The sequence below is a fragment of the Salvia splendens genome, chromosome 5 (assembly GCF_004379255.2).
Source record: "Salvia splendens isolate huo1 chromosome 5, SspV2, whole genome shotgun sequence".
Lineage (NCBI taxonomy): Eukaryota > Viridiplantae > Streptophyta > Magnoliopsida > Lamiales > Lamiaceae > Salvia > Salvia splendens.
The window spans coordinates 22,008,944-22,025,047 of record NC_056036.1 but is presented as its reverse complement, the minus strand read 5'-3'; the positions used below and the strand labels follow the sequence as shown (position 1 = coordinate 22,025,047).

The 16,104-nt window shown below is 45.2% G+C and overlaps 1 pseudogene; it reads left to right on the top strand.

The window, feature by feature from the left end:
* Positions 1-6,485: 6,485 nt before the first annotated feature.
* The window catches only part of LOC121803968, a 32,530-nt pseudogene continuing 22,911 nt past the window's right edge, over positions 6,486-16,104 (top strand).

Genomic DNA, 16,104 nt, shown 5'->3' with positions numbered 1-16,104 from the left:
TAGAAACGTGGTACGCCCTGCCTCATGTAAACGGTGTTCATTTGGACGAACAAAGGTGTATCAAAGAGACCAGGGGGATCCACCATGATCTGGTCGGATAAGTCTTTGGCCTCTGTGATGATGATGTTGTTTCTGACGAACACTCCCAATGGGTGGGTGGCAATTAGATGGCATTGGTAGGCGGTCCGAAAACCCAGATGTAACTTCCTTCCGTGCTTGGCGCACCAGAGAAGGTATAACTCCGTCATCGATGTCCTAACAGCGGAGTTCGACTGCCCCAACAAATTGAAGTCCAAGTGAAGCTGGACTAGGCCTAGGATTGGGTTATTGAAATGGATTGAGCGAGAGAGAGTGGATGCAAATTCTCCAGAGACTGGGTGAGTTACTCCTCCCATGCCTCCTAGGGCTCAAATTCCACATGTCTGCGGGGAATTCCCCGCTCCCTACTTCTCCACTCAGGCCCTATGGCCTCCTCCAAACTGCACATTCCCAGACGCACGGTCCACTCAATCAGATTCATCCGTATCTCTCCGCCAAACAGCCTAAAACTGATACATTCCTCATCTAGATCAGTGGTTACCTTAAACCTAAAGGTCGTGAAAAACTCCTTCGCTAATCTATCCGGGACACTCGGATCTCCATTCTCCAACAACCATTCAAATCCTAACGCGTGCAAATATGAGAGAAACTGCTCGCGGGCACCCAACTCATCTAAAGAAGGAATATGAAGTACCTTTCCGCTCTTCACTTGCTTATTCCCTTTATCCTTGCTATCGAAAACTTTTTGTAGCTCCTTCGAGTCGAAAAGCTTCATCTCCTCCACCAGATCATCAGTAAGGTCCACTGTCCAGCGCCGGTACCTCAGTCTCTCTACCGGGTGATGTACTAGCTCCCGATGATCGTGCGGAAGCTGTTGCTCACTGTACTCCTCGTTCTCTAGGGAAATATCGCTGTCCGATTCTGACTCTTCACTGACATCGTATTCGCTATCACTCTGTTCCCCTTCCGTTTTCTCTCTTCACGGTATCTAGCTCATTCTCCATCATCCTCGTCTTTATTTTTTAGGGTTCTTTCTCAACTTGTGTTGAAAATTGATCTTGGGCAGTAGGACTGGTCTCCTTGTGGCCTACTGACCTGGATGCGAGGTCCAGACCCTCAGCCATCCCGTCAGCCTCTTCACCTTGGCCACTCAGTGTTGGAGAGACCGCTTCGGTTTCCATTGTAGTATCCTCTAGGTCAGTAACAGGTAAAGACTCCTCCCCAGGTTTTGTGGGAGTGGTCCTCTCTTCACTCAAGATCGCCACGGGATCTGCCTCTGTGTTCGGCTTCGCCTTACTAGCTGCCCACTTCCCTAAGCATCATTGAGATACCCTTTGCGGCTTTGGCTGTTTAGCCTTAGGTTCGCCCTTCAACACCAACTTCCTCTTGACGGCCTTCGGTTTTGTCACCGGAGGTGCCACTGGGTTGGGTCCTTCTGGTTTTGCTTCTGTTTCTTTTGCTTTCGTTTCCTGTGATTCAATAGATGTATCACCCTTCTCTGCTTCTGGCTGGGGTGATTCCGGCATAATCTCTTCTTCCCTAGCTTGGCTTTCCGAGCGGTTTCCTTCTTCGGCTTCTTCACTCTCTCCTACTGCTCGTGATGCGAGGTCTAGCCCCTCAACCACCACGGCAGTGTCATCTTCCATCCGGTTGACATCATCTAAAATAGCCTGAAATTACTCATCGGTCATTAGGCCCTGCTTCTTGGCTGATTCGTTCAGATCTATCTCCTCCCTCGCCACTTTTCGGGGAACGACTCCCGCCGTCAGCGTTTTCTCTGACTCAACTGCTCCCTGTAGGCTCCCCTGTTCCTGACCTTTCCTCGCTTCACGTTCTTCCAAGTCAGAATCGTAATGAGCTGAAATGGGGTCAATCTCCATTAAATCACTGTGTTGTTGAGTTTCTGAGGGTTCCGAGGACTTAGGTGGTGGGGTAGTCGATGGAGCTTCTCTTTCTGGTGCAATTCCGGAGGAAGTCACAATGGGGATGGGGAGTGTTGCTGTAGATGGCACAATCGGTTCCGAAGGATTTTATCCGATTACTCTCTCTTGTACCCCGGTTTGACCCAAACTGGCCAGCGCCGCCGACCAATCCCTATTGGGGTCCTGCTGTCGAAGAAACGCCGCCATTGCTTCCAAGGAGACCATTGTTGGCGCTTGAGGAGCCGGCTCCGATGGTTGCGGTTGCGGTTGTGGGCTCGGCAGCCGTTCTTCCCGCGGTGGTGGTGATTCTGGTTTTTCTTCCCTGCGGGTTGAAGTGGGTTTGATTTTTGTTGCGAATGCCTTCCTTCCCATGGCTTAGATCTGTGAAATTCTGGGTATAAAGTTGGGGTTGGTGTTTGTGGAGTGACGGTGGAAATTTTGCAGAGAGAAAAATTTGCAGAGTGAAATTGTGAAGTGAAAATTTGGGGAGACGACTGGTTATGGGTTGGAATAGGGCAGTTGTGGGTTTGCAACCGGTTATAGGCGGTTCCAAATCGTGTCGTTTCGAGGGAGAGGCGGTTGAGAATACCGACTCCTGATTGGTCGGCGTGTCCACTCTCTCTGCTCACGCGCCCCTTCCAGCCACTGCCACCCTGCAAAAGCTGCAGAAAGTCCACAAATTCAAATTCGTCCCTTAATGATTTCTCCCTATATTTCCCTAGATTAGAAATAAAGTAAAAAGGACACTTAAATATGTAACGCCCGTACCTTAAATACGAAATTAATTTTATGAAACGAAATAGTTGATAAAATTATTTCGGAATATGATGCTTCTCGATAATTGTGATTTGGAAAAAATCGTATGATTTTATGTGTTTCATGTGAAAAGGAATGTGTTTATTCTAATTGTGAACGATGGGAGACACGTTTAAGGTCTCGTTGAAAGATTGACGACGAAATTGCTATTTTTAGCAAGACGAATGAAATACGTCGAAAGGTATATATATTTTCTATCTAAGAATAACGACGTGCGTAAATCGAGGAATGGTTGAAGGGATAGTATATTTGGAACAACACCAAATATAAATTATGCCGTTAAACGTACTTTAATTTTGGTTGTGAAGAACGAGATAACAAAATAAAATAAAGACCCGTGAAATTTAATTTACGAAGGAAAAATGTGATAAATAATGTATGAAATTATTTTGGACTTTTCAAAATAAATTTGAAGTGCAATTAAATACAAAATATTTGGATCCTAGATTTTCTTTTAAATCCACCAAGTAGTAGTACTGTTTTCTAACTTGGGCTTCCAATTTATTTAAGCCCAAACCAAAACCAATTTAATTAAAAAGCTTAAAGCCCAAGTATGGTTTTAAATTAAGTTGGACCAAGCCCAAAACCCTTTTCCTTTTCTTTCTTTCTTCTCCTTTTTTTTTTCTTCATGGCCGACGGCTTTCCTACTCATGAAGGAGACTCTCCATTTCCTACCACCTTCCATCTTCTACCATTACTCCCACAAATCCAAGAGTCACCCACTACTCCTTTCTTAAACCTCCTCTCTAACCCCTTCACCATTTACACTTCACAAAAAAAAGAAAGAAAGAAAAGAGAGAGAGGGAGAAGAGACGAGAGAGATTGCCGAGAGAAAGGAGGAGAAGGAGGAAGTTGCTTTCACCATTATTTTTGTTCCACCACCACCAAGTTAAACTCTTGAGGTATAATCTCTTCCCTATCCTAAAGCATGAGTTGCATAGCAGCTTTGCATACATGTTATACCTCCTTGTGTCATAACTCTTCCATAACCAAATTAAGTAGAAACCAACTTAGAACCTTCCAAACGATCGCCTTACGTAACCGAAACTTAGAAAGAACATAGCTTTATGACCATAACGTGCGTTGCGGGACAATTCGGAGTGGTTTCGGTGGAGGAGAAGCCGCCGCCGGCGACGGGCAGCGGCGGACAGCCATGCTCGACGTTCCGGTGGGCGACGGCTTTCGGGGAGCGACAGCAGTAGCTTCCCCCCCCCCCCGTCCCCGCCGTGGTAGCGGCCTGGCGAAGCAGCAGTAGCAGCGCGGCGGCAGTGGCACGACGGCGAAGCCAAGTTGATGGCGAACCCAACGACGGCGACCGGCTGAAGGCGTCGACTTCTCGACGACGATGCAGTGGCGACGATCCCGTCGATGGCATCGAGCGAGAGAGAGGGCGACGGCGGTGGGCCTTCGTCGTGGTGGCAAACGGCAGTGAGGGGGAGAGACAGGGAGAGAGAAAGAGGGAGGGAGAGAGAGTGTGTTGGAGGAAGAAGATAGAGAGTGATATTGGGCCATATTTTTATTTTTTTGATTAGTTGGGCCTGGGATTAGTTTGTTTGTTGTTGGGCCTTTTTAAAAATTAATTGGAGGTTTAGTTAAATTCTTGGACTCACTTTTAAATTGTTGGGGCTCCCTAATTGTTTATGGAGGAATAAAGTGGCTAAGTAGCTTAATCTTTTGGGCCGGTAATTAGAGATAAATCGGGGGAAATATTTAATTAATTCCCGGAATAATTTTTGAGGAATGAATAATTTACCCTAAGCATGAAATAATACTTTTTCAACAGTAAATAATTACGAAAATTTAAGTATGCGCTTAAATAATTTTAGAAATTATTTTCGACGTCATGGAAAGTACGAGGAGCCAACGGAGGAAAAAAAACGAGCGTAAGCAGCCGACCGACGTCGCACGCGACACCTTGGGCGGCCGCCGAATAACCGAAAATGCACAAAAATCGAGAAAGAGAATTAAAAATTTGTAATTAGAGTGCATGCATTCTATGTATCGTCGTTACCGAGAATTGATATGAATTTTATGTATTTTCCGAAAAGTTGGTTCGCACACACGCTAAAAGTCGGAACGAGGAACTTTGTACGGAAATCCTAAACTTTGAGGTGGCCTTTATTACTTAAATTTTTATTTGCAATTGATATGTATATGGTGAAATAAGGGTGGTTTTAAATAGTATGTCATGCCGTATTTTATGTTTTTGAATTGCCTATCTGATTGTCTACTAGAATAATGTTCTACTAGACTTTGATGGTTAACGAATTTGGGTCTAACTAGGGTCTAAGCCCTACTTAGGCTAGTGCACTGATGGGGATCGTGAGCCGTCCTCTAGGTCGGCCGGTCCAGTGATCGAGTTTGTGGCCACATTCTCATTTCACATGATGGTTCAGATATGATACATGATGGAGGATGACGATTGTCCGCACGAACACTATTTTAACGAATGAAGTTTAGTGTTTCTCGGCCTTTTTAAAGTAAAACCCGGGATTCACTCGATGATGGCCTGACATATCTTAATAATGAATGTATTTCGGGCATGAGTTCACTGGGTGCATCAAGTACTCAGCCCCTGCATATGTTTTCCCTATGTGCAGGTTGAGCGAGGTCGGGAGGCGGAGGATGTTGAGTGATGATCCAAGAACTGTTCCGGTTACTATTATGTCTTCATACATTGTAGTAGCTAAACTCTCATATTGCTTCCGCTACTCAATGTTTTAAGAATTTCTGTTATTCTCGTTAAATTGTTGAACTCTGTTATTCTCCATTATGCAATATCGGGATTGAAACTTTGGTTAAATAAATGGAATTTCATCTTTGATCGTTAAGTTGCATTGTCTTGATTGTTTTCCCCCTTCTTACCCGCTTCTTAATTCCCCCACTAGTCACGATTTCCCGTGCTTCATATCCTTAGGAAGTGTGGTCGTGACAGAATGGTATCAGAGCAATTTTTCCTTCCGCTCTGGACCGAGAGTCGTTTATTCAATCTAGTCTAGACTCGTTTCGCTAGACTAAAAGAGTATCCGTTTAAAGCTCAACACTCCGTCTCACCGCGCTCAACACGAAAGAAGGCAAAAGTTGAAACAAAGCATATTAGAAGTGATAGAACGATTGGGGCGCGGAAATGCGTGAATTCCAAGGGATGCTGAAATGACGAGAGCAAGGGTAACCTTGTAAAGCACGATTGGCGTTAGATCGAAGAATTGACGAAATTACAAAAGTACCACGTTTATAAATTACGAAACATCTATCCTTAGATGATAACCTAAAAAGAAAAGAATTGTTATGACTTTTCCTTATGGAAATCGACAGGTAGATGCAAGGTAGCACGTATGACGTTCTCTACGCGTTTTATCTTTTTCTACCTTTCTTTATTTCTTTTTCTACGACTGGTTGCTAAGGGCACTTACTTTCATGTAGATGGCGATCATGATCCACGCACCGCTAAGGGGAAGGTACGTCAAGAATGGATTGCGGGCGGTGGAAATGTATCGCTGGTTCGAGAGGGACGAGAGGGCCCCTTTGATATCTTATGTCGCCGATTACTTGACACTATGGCGGGATGCTCATGGCTGTGGAGTGAGGCACTATGAGGGAATTAAGAGACTGATTGATGGACTACCGGCACCTTGGAATAGGTGGGCCGACGAGGCTTCACGGTCATACATCTGGCATAAGCTCCCCGACTACAGCATGCAAGGAGACATGCATGGTTTCGTGAAGGTCCTCTTGGAAGCCCTGGTCGATGCTCGTGATGGACCACCACCCTATGCCCCACCTAGGAGGGAGGCATCCTCATCGAGTCGCAGCCCCTACAACGGGGGTCGGTACGAGAGTGAGACGCCGCAGCCAAACTTCCCCAAGAGGAGGAGACTTGGGATGCGCACCTCCACACCTCCTGCGACAGAAGTTCTTGTGGTCGATAAGCATATCGACGTCGCTACTTATGTGCGGGAGAATGATGAGGAAGAGGAGGAAGATCCTCTTGAAGATGAGGAAGAATCCCTTGAAGACGAGGAGGATCCCATGGAGGATGAGGATGACCCCGAAGAAGAGCCCCTTGGAAGGGAGGTTGAGGTTGAAAGTGAGAAAGGGGCGAATTATGAGAGAGCTCCCGAGGAGTAGTGTTCCTTTTACTGTTTTGCTAGCTTTGAATGTTTTGTTTTGTCGAACTATGTAATGTTTCCTTGAAGTTTTGGTTTCCTTGTTGCAAAGACCTTGTGGAAACACGTACTGTTTTGTTCTAAGTTAATAAAGTTTCCCGTTGTTTTATCGTTATGTTCGTTTTACCTTGTTATGTGTGGGAAAGTTTGTGAAATTGCTTTTGGAAAGGTTGTGTGGTGTGGTGTGGTGATGGTAAAATCGGACTTTTGTACTAACGCATGTGTTGAACAGAATGGCTCCCCGACGTGCATCCGTTCACCACGAGAATGAGGCAAGCAACGAGACCCATAGTAGTGTGGGTCCTGAAGGACAACCACCACCACCACCACCACCACCACCACCTCCACCACCGCCACAGCAGGAACGAAACATTGAGAAGGAGTTTCGGAAGGAACGTCCTCCCGTATTCGATGGAATGGGAGATCCGGCCAAGGCTGAGACCTGGATTCGGACCATAGAACGCATCTTCAAGTTCTTAAGGTGCACCGATTAGGAGCGCCTATCGTGCGTGACCTACCAGCTCACTGGGTCCGCGGAATTTTGGTGGGAGACCAAGCAGCGGACGATGATGCAGGAACAACTGGACGCCCTGACATGGGAAGACTTCAAGGAGGAACTGTATGACAAATATATTCCGAGGAGTTACCGCAAGGCTAAGGAGGCCGAATTCTACAATCTGAAGCAAGGACGGATGACAGTGACTGAATATGACCGTGCCCTATGCGACATGTCTCGATATGCACCGGAGCAGGTGAATACCGACGAGAAGAAGGCAGAAAAGTTTTGTGCCGGTCTGAGGCACGAGATCAGGATGGCTTTGGCATGCCGTGGAAGACTCTCGTACCCCGAGTCATTGTCTCGTGCATTGGACGTAGAGGAAGCAATGCCACGGGAAAAGATGGTTACACCCACTACTCCCACACCGCCGACCCCACAGCAGAATTTTCGGGATAAGAGGAAATGGGACGGGAACCGCGCACCCTTTGATAACAAAAGGTTCCAGAGTACCCCAAACTCTTCCCAGGGAAAAGGAAAGCAAGCTGCTCCATTCCAAAGTGGAGATTTCCGTCAGAGAGCACCTCCTTGTGCCAAATGTCAGAAGAACCACATGGGAGAGTGCAGAGTCGGGACCAACGTGTGCTACAATTGTGGGGGAGTTGGACACTTTGCCAAGGAGTGCCCAACAACAATAATACTGGAGGTGGGGGAACACCGAACGGACCTTGAGGGAATCCTACACCACCTCAGCAGCAGCAGCAGCGTCGCCAACCATACCCAACTCAAGCTAGGGCCTATGCCTTGGGACGCAAGCAAGCTAAAGCCCCACAGGGAGAGCCAAAACAAGATAATCTGGCAGGTATGGGAACACTACTTGACATGCCTGTTGCTGTTCTGTTTGATACGGGTGCGTCGCACTCCTTTATATAGCACTCCTGCGTGAATGCTTTAAGACTTCCTGTTGATGAACTTGAACTTAAGATGAACGTGAACTCACCGGTAGGAGGCCTTATAGACCTTTCAGAATCTTGCTCGAACATAGAATTTATGATGGGAGAACTTAACTTAGTGGCTCACAACCTACCTGTTATGCCAATGGAAAACGTTGACATTATTTTGGGGATGGACTGGCTAGCTGAAAACTATGCCACTATTCAATGCCAAGAGAGACAAATCTCATTACAAACCTCGGGGAAGGAGCCCTCTACCTTCCACGGAATTTCAATGAATCAGCGAACTTGTGTGATATCGGCACTTCAAGCAACTACGATGATTAGAAAGGGGCGTCCTGCCTATCTCGTGTACCTACAAGGACATGACAAGGGAGAAAGGAAAGTTGAAGATGTGGCAGTGGTACGTGAGTTTCCCGATGTATTTCCCGATGCTTTGCCAGGCCCTTCGCCTGACCGACAGTTGGAGTTTACTATCGATCTGGAACCAGGAGCCGCACCAGTATCGAAAGCACCATATAGGATGGCACCGAAGGAGTTGGAAGAACTCAAAATCCAGCTACAAGAACTACTGGACTTGGGTTTTATCCGACCGAGTGTATCGCCGTGGCGAGCACCTGTGTTGTTTGTGAAGAAGAAAGACGGGACACTGAGAATGTGCATAGACTACCGGGAATTGAACAAATTAACTCTCAAGAACAAGTATCCTCTGCCGAGAATAGATGACCTGTTCGACCAACTCAGGGAAGCAGAAGTATTTTCAAAAATGGATTTAAGGTCGGGATATCACCAGCTGAGGGTACGAAGAGAAGACATACCCAAGACGGCGTTCCGAACGAGGTATGGGCATTATGAGTTTGTAGTAATGCCGTTTGGACTGACAAATGCACCTGCAGTATTTATGGATTTAATGAATCGAGTATTCCATCCATACTTGGACAAGTTCGTCCTGGTATTCATAGATGATGTGCTGGTTTACTCGAAGAATGAAAAAGAACATGAGGAGGACCTAAGGATCACGCTGGAAACACTAAGAACGGAGAAGTTGTACGCCAAGTTCAGTAAGTGTGATTTCTGGCTAAAGGAAGTAAATTTTCTGGGGCATATTGTGACGGCCGAAGGGATTCTAGTTGATCCCGCAAAGGTGGAGGCCGTACAACAGTGGAAGGCGCCAAAGACCCCAAACGAGATTCGGAGTTTCCTTGGACTGGCAGGATACTACCGGAGATTTATTGAAGGATTTTCTAAAATCGCAAGGCCTATGACTCAACAACTGAAGAAGGGGACCAAGGTCAAGTGGACACTAGAGTGTGAGGCTAGCTTCCAGTTGTTGAAAGAGAAGTTGACCACCGCACCTATTCTAGCCGTGCCGGAACCGGGAGTAGACTATGTGGTTTACACTGACGCATCTAAGGTTGGACTCGGATGTGTTTTGATGCAGAATGGTAAGGTGATTGCCTATGCTTCACGTCAATTGAGGCCACACGAGCTAAACTACCCTACGCATGACCTGGAATTAACAGCCGTTGTGCATGCATTGAAGATTTGGAGGCACCACCTCTACGGAGTTCGGTGTGAGATTTTTACCGATCACAAAAGCTTAAAATATTTCTTTGAGCAGAAAGACTTGAACATGAGGCAACGCAGATGGCTCGAACTAGTCAAGGATTACGACTGTGGCATTAACTATCATCCCGGCAAAGCAAACGTAGTGGCAGATGCATTGAGCCGGAAAGTCCAACCACAATTGGCAACCTTTCTCACTCAAGAAGCGGAGTTGATTTGCGAATTCAGCAAAATGCGATTGGAAGTAGTGAGAGCTCCGGAGACCGTGAAGGGAAAGATCGCCACCTTGGTAATTGCATCCGATCTGCGAACAAGGATAATAGAAGGACAACGAAATGATAAAAATTTGGAGAAAGTTCGACTGAAGGTGAGGAAGGGCGAACAAGAGAAGTTTCGAGAGGAAGCTGATAATGCTCTCACCTACGAGGGAAGACTATGTGTGCCAAGCGACGAAGGACTTCGAAATGAATTCTGACTGAGGCGCACGAGACTCCATACACCGCTCATCCGGGAAGTACAAAGATGTATCAGGACTTGAAGGGATCATTCTGGTGGGATGGAATGAAGAGGGACATAGCTTCATTTGTGGAGAGATGTTTGGCGTGTCAACAAGTAAAAGCTTTACATCAACGACCCTATGGGAAGCTGCAACCGTTGGAAATCCCGGAGTGGAAATGGGAACATATCGCCATGGATTTTGTGACGGGATTACCAAAGACCCGGTAAGGGAATACAGCCATTTGGGTGATCATAGACCGCCTCACCAAGAGTGCGCATTTTATACCTATCCCTATAACTCATGGATCCGACAAACTGGCCCAGATTTATGTGAAAGAGATCATTCGACTACATGGAGTGCCAGTGACAATCACGTCAGACAGAGACACCAGGTTTATTTCGAGATTTTGGATAAGTCTACAACGAGAGCTGGGTACACGACTGAATTTCAGTACTGCTTTTCATCCACAAACCGATGGACAGTCCGAGAGAACGATTCAAACTCTCGAGGATATGTTGAGAGCCGTGGTTCTCGACAGAGGAGAAAATTGGGAAGTTGTACTACCATTGATCGAGTTCGCCTACAACAACAATTTCCAGGCGACAATAAATATGGCCCCATATGAAGCATTGTATGGGAGGAAGTGTAGATCACCACTCTACTGGGATGAGGTTGGTGAAAGAAGAATACTCGGGCCAGATTCAGTCGAAGAAATGATTGCGATTGTGCGACAAATTCGACAAAGGATAAAAGAAGCACAAGACCGACAGAAGTCGTATGCTGATGTCCGGCGTACCGATTTACAGTTCAACGCGGGAGATAAGGTGTTCTTGAAAGTATCTCTGTCGAAGGGGATAACGAGGTTTGGCGTAAAGGGGAAGTTGAAGCCGCGTTACGTAGTGCCTTATGAAATTCTTGAGAAGGTGGGACCCGTAGCGTATAGGTTGGCATTACCGCTGAGTTTTGGGACTGTGCATAATGTTTTCCATGTGTCACAATTACGAAAGTATGTGTTCGATCCCAAACACGTGGTTCATCAAGAGGAAATGATATTGAATCCCGACTTGAGTTATGAGGAGAAGCCCGAAGCTATTCTGGACAGGAAAGTGCAAGAATTGAGGAATAAATCGATCGCATCCGTGAAAGTACTTTGGAAACACCATGGCCACGAGGAGGCTACTTGGGAACTCGAGGAGAAAATGAAAGAGAAATACCCGGAGCTTTTCGTTAGGAATGAGTAAATTTTGGGACGAATTTTCTGTTAAGGTGGGTAGAATGTAGCGCCCGTACCTTAAATACGAAATTAATTTTATGAAACGAAATAGTTGATAAAATTATTTCGGAATATGATGCTTCTCGATAATTGTGATTTGGAAAAATCGTATGATTTTATTTGTTTCATGTGAAAAGGAATGTGTTTATTCTAATTGTGAACGATGGGAGACATGTTTAAGGTCTCGTTGAAAGATTGACGACGAAATTGCTATTTTTAGCAAGACGAATGAAATACGTGGAAAGGAATATATATTTTCTATCTATGGATAACGACGCAAGTAAATCGAGGAATGGTTGAAGGGATAGTATATTTGGAACAACACCAAATATAAATTATGCCGTTAAACGTACTTTAATTTTGGTTGTGAAGAACGAGATAACAAAATAAAATAAAGACCCGTGAATTTTAATTTACGAAGGAAAAATGTGAAAAATAATGTATGAAATTATTTTGGGCTTTTCAAAATAAATTTGACGTGCAATTAAATACAAAATATTTGGTTCCTAGATTTTCTTTTAAATCCACCAAGTAGTAGTACTGTTTTCTAACTTGGGCTTCCAATTTATTTAAGCCCAAACCAAAACCAATTTAATTAAAAAGCTTAAAGCCCAAGTATGGTTTTAAATTAAGTTGGACCAAGCCCAAAACCCTTTTCTTTTTCTTTCTTTCTTCTCATTTTTTTTCTTCATGGCCGACGGCCTTCCTACTCATGAAGGAGACTCTCCATTTCCTACCACCTTCCATCTTCTACCATTACTCCCACAAATCCAAGAGTCACCCACTACTCCTTTCTTAAACCTCCTCTCTAACCCCTCACCATTTACACTTCACAAAAAAAAAAGAGAGAGAGGGAGAAGAGACGAGAGAGATTGCCGAGAGGAAGGAGGAGAAGGAGGAAGTTTCTTTCACCATTCTTTTTGTTCCACAACCACCAAGTAAAACACTTGAGGTATAATCTCTTCCCTATCCTAAAGCATGAGTTGCATAGCAGCTTTGCATACATGTTATACCTCCTTGTGTCATAACTCTTCCATAACCAAATTAAGTAGAAACCAACTTAGAACATTCGAAACGATCGCCGTACGTAACCGAAACTTAGAAAGAACATAGCTTTATGACCATAACGTGCTTTGCGGGACGATTCGGAGTGGTTTCGGAGGAGGAGAAGCCGCCTCCAGCGAAGGGCAGCAGCGGACAGCCATGCTCGACGTTTCGGTGGGCGACGGCTTCCGGGGAGCGACGGCAGTAGCTTCCTCCCCCCCCCCGTCCCCGCTGTGGCAGCGGCCTGGCGAAGCAGCAGTAGCAGCGCGGCGGCGGTGGCGCGACGGCGAAGCCAAGTTGATGGCGAACCCAACGACGACAACTGGCTGAAGGCGTCGACTTCTCGACGACGATGCAGTGGCGACGATCCCGTCGATGGCGTCGAGCCGGAGAGAGGGCGGCGGCGGCGGGCCTTCGTCGTGGTGGCAAACGGCAGTGAGGGGGAGAGACGGGGAGAGAGAAGGAGGGAGGGAGAGAGAGTGTGTTGGAGGAAGAAGATAGAGAGTGATATTGGGCCATGTTTTTATTTTTTTTTTTTAGTTGGTCCTGGGATTAGTTTGTTTGTTGTTGGGCCTTTTTAAAAATTAATTGGAGGTTTAGTTAAATTCTTGGGCTCACTTTTAAATTGTTGGGGCTCCCTAATTGTTTATGGAGGAATAAAGTGGCTAAGTAGCTTAACCTTTTTGGGCCGGTAATTAGAGATAAATCGGAGGAAATATTTAATTAATTCCCGGAATAATTTTTGAGGAATGAATAATTTACCCTAAGCATGAAATAATACTTTTTCAACAGTAAATAATTACAAAAATTTAAGTATGCGCTTAAATAATTTTAGAAATTATTTTCGACGTCATGGAAAGTACGAGGAGCCAACGGAGGAAAAAAAACGAGCGTAAGCAGCCGATCGGCGTCGCACGCGACGCCTTGGTCGGCCGCCGAATAACCGAAAATGCACAAAAATCGAGAAAGAGAATTAAAAGATTTTAATTAGAGTGCATGCATTCTAAGTATCGTCGTTACCGAGAATTGATATGAATTTTATGTATTTTCCGAAAAGGTGGTTCGCACACACGCTAAAAGTCGGAACGAGGAACTTTGTACGGAAATCCTAAACTTTGAGGTGGCCTTTATTACTTAAATTTTTATTTGCAATTGATATGTTTATTGTGAAATAAGGGTGGTTTTAAATAGTATGTCATGCCGTATTTTATGTTTTTGAATTGCCTATCTGATTGTCTACTAGAATAATGTTCTACTAGACTTTGATGGTTAACGAATTCTGGTCTAACTAGGGTCTAAGCCCTACTTAGGCTAGTGCACTGATGGGGATCGTGAGCCGTCCTCTAGGTCGGCCGGTCCAGTGATCGAGTTTGTGGCCACATTCTCATTTCACATGATGGAGGATGACGATTGTCCGCGCGGACACTATTTTAAGGAATGAATTTTAGTGTTTCTCGGCCTTTTTAAAGTAAAACCCGGGATTCACTCGATGATGGCTTGACATATCTTAATGATGAATGTATTTCGGGCATGAGTTCACTGGGTGCATCAAGTACTCAGCCCCTGCATATGTTTTCCCTATGTGCAGGTTGAGCGAGGTCGGGAGGCAGAGGATGTTGAGTGATGATCCAAGAACTGTTCCGGTTACTATTATGTCTTCATACATAGTAGTAGCTAAACTCTCATATTGCTTCCGCTACTCAATGTTTTAAGAATTTCTGTTATTCTCGTTAAATTGTTGAACTCTGTTATTCTCCATTATGCAATATCGGGATTGAAACTTTAGTTAAATAAATAGAATTTCATCTTTGATCGTTAAGTTGCATTGTCTTGATTGTTTTCCCCTTCTTCCCCGCTTCTTAATTCCCCCACTAGTCACGATTTCTCGTGCTTCCTATCCTTAGGAAGTGCGGTCATGACAAAATAAAATAGGAGTTTCACCAAAATGGTATTCTGATGGTCAGTACGAACTCCCAATTAATATTTGAGGTCCGAAAAATATTTTTATTTTTTTTAAAACTAACTAGCATGCAAAGGTTTAAATTAATTAACTACCAAATATGTACCATATTTACATCTTCCTTAGGAAAATTGGAATTCTACTTTGTCAGCATATGCACATTACGCTAAAAGGAGCTAGCCCAGTGGAATTCCAATCCCCATCCTACCGGTCAGTATGAAACCTGAGTATGTGGTTGCAGTGGGATTTCATCCACTACAGCCACATCACTATTGGCCCTAAATACCTTCAGCCTATGCTCATTCACAATAAAGGGTTCAGAGTTAGGAAGACTCCCTGAAATCTCCACTGCTCCATTAGAACGGAGTGCGGTGATGACATAAGGCCATGTCCATTTCGACTTGAGTTTTCTTGGCATGAGCTTCAACCTCGACTGGAAGAGTAGTACTTTCTGCCCAACATGAAGATCTTTGGTCCTCAGATTCCTGTCGTGCCACAATTTGGTTCGCTCTTTGTACCACATGGCTGAATCAAACGACTCCAATCTGAGTTCCTCTAACTCCTGCAGCTGCAGCTTCCTTTCCTCTTCACAGGCTGTAGTATCCATATTCACTTGTTGTACTGCCCAGTATGCTCAGTGCTCAATTCCCACTGGTAAGTGGCACATTTTTCCAAAAACGATTCGGTACGGGGACATTCCTATGGGGGTTTTGTAGGCTGTACGATATGCCCATAGAGCATCCTCTAACCTCATACTCCAGTCCTTCCTGGAAGGATTTACGGTCTTCTCCAGAATCTTCTTTACCTCTCGGTTAGAGATCTCTGCCTGCCCGTTCGCTTGCGGGTGGTAGGGGCTTGATAGTCTGTGATGGACACCGTACTTCTTCATCAAGGCTTCGATGGTGCGGTTACAGAAGTGTGTACCTTGATCCGATATGATCGCCCTCGGAACTCCGAATCGACTGAAAATGTTACTTTTGAGGAACTTGGCCACCTCCCTTACTTCACACGTGCTTGTGGCATTGGCTTCTACCCACTTGGAGACGTAATCCACTGCAACTAGGATATACAAATTGCCATAGGACAAAGGAAAAGGACCCATGAAGTCCATTCCCCATATGTCGAATAACTCACAGACAATTACCGGAACTTGGGGCATCTCATCTTTTGCAGATGTCCCTCCAGTCAGTTGACATCGCTCACAACTTCTGCAGAACTCGTACGCATCCTTGTTGAGGGTTGGCCAATAAAAGCCGCTATCCAGAATCTTCCTTGCTCCCAGTCAGGAACGCACCTCCTTATCACTTGATCGGATCCACAGATATGGGTCGTCCCAAAAGTAGTATTTTACTTCACTCTTGATCTTCATT